Source organism: Arachis ipaensis, chromosome B08 (assembly GCF_000816755.2).
Source record: "Arachis ipaensis cultivar K30076 chromosome B08, Araip1.1, whole genome shotgun sequence".
NCBI classification, from domain to species: domain Eukaryota; kingdom Viridiplantae; phylum Streptophyta; class Magnoliopsida; order Fabales; family Fabaceae; genus Arachis; species Arachis ipaensis.
In genome coordinates this window covers 124,234,858-124,236,542 of record NC_029792.2, presented here as the reverse complement: position 1 = coordinate 124,236,542, position 1,685 = coordinate 124,234,858, and positions in this window count along the sequence as shown.

Sequence of the window (1,685 nt, the reverse complement as noted above, 5' to 3'; positions counted from 1 at the left end):
AAATATATTTTGGTTAGAGATAATTTTTATTATTTAAAGAAATTATTTAGTATAATTATGTATTTATTTTTATTTTATAATATTCAACTCATTTAAATAAAAATACAGAATTATTATACATGTAATCATATTAACTATTATGTTGTATTAATTGGTATTATATATATATATATATAGAGAGAGAGAGGTCTTTTTTTTACAATTTTTTTTAATAAAGAAGACTTTTGAGTCCTTCTTTTCGCGCAACTTTAGTAGTTCTTCTGCTTACAGGATAAATTCTCCCATTTGTGCTTCATAAAAAGAACTAACGGGTTGATGGTGACCTGATGACAGGGGAGCCGGCGACCGAAACTCCGGTGAATGGCGACATAAAATGAATATATCCATACATTTCAGACTTTCTTTTAGGTTATGAGATAATAATTATGAAATAAAAGAAACAAAATTTCTAAAAAATTAAGTGATTTTAAGTGATTTTAAAGAAATAGAAAAATTTTGAAATTTCTTTGTATTATATATATATATATATTCTTTTTTTTTTTTAGCAATGATAATAAAACTAAAATTATTTAGCAAATAATGAAGATCAAGAACTAAATATCATATACAAAATTACCATTTCAAATAGAATACATAAAAGATTAATTATTATTAAAGTATAGACTACTCATCAATCAATCGCTTACCGCCTTTGCTAGCAAGGGTGGAGTTAAAGTTATATATTACATTATGAACATTCCTCCGATTTCATGAAATATAAAGTTTAGAATCTTAAATTTTACTCGTTTTTAGTAGTCAACTCTTGCCTAGAGCCACAATCTGCAAAAGGAGAGAATCAATTAAGTTGATATAGTAGCACCAAGCTAGCGAAGGAAATTCAAATTTTATCTCAATTATTCGTTGGCATACAGCAAAAAAAGATATTCTCATTTCAATAGTTTATTTATGAATCAATGTTTTGTCATATGTGTATAGGTAAACTTTTCGTTATTTATTAATTAGCACATAAAGCATTTAGTATTTATAAATAATGAAGCAGATAGGAGATAAAATATATATAAACAAATAAAAGTACGTCCTAGAAAGGTAACCAGCCATAATATAATGTTTCTAGGTAGGCTAAATGTGTTACATATATAGCTTAATAATAATATGATCGCTATCTCGGAACTCTGTGAAAATATTTAAAAATAGTGTTTGTCGGGCATCTTCATTCAGTGGTTTAAAATTAAAACTATTAAATAACGTTCTAGCAGATATTCTCCATGCTAAATGACACAAGTTCAGACACTACTATTGAAGTATTTATATTTTATTTTTAAGGTTCATGAAAGTTGACGTTACTCATATACGTTGCGGTTGATGATTAAACTAAATTAAATTAATTAAGTCGGTGTTCTAGTTCGTTCTCTAGGGTTGAAACTTGAAAAAGTTGTGGAACAGTGACTTGATAAAGTTATTACGCGTTGTTGTTGTGATGCGACAATAAGAATAAGATGATATATTATTGTACATTATTGAATAACTTAATAAATAAAATCCAACAAGAACAACAAAAAATAGGACTGTTAAACGGGCTAGGTTCATTTAGGTCTGGTCCGTTAAATCTGTGAGTTAAATTGATTGGACCGTTTAAATTTATTTTATTCGCGAGCCATAATTTTTTAACTTGGACCATTTATGGT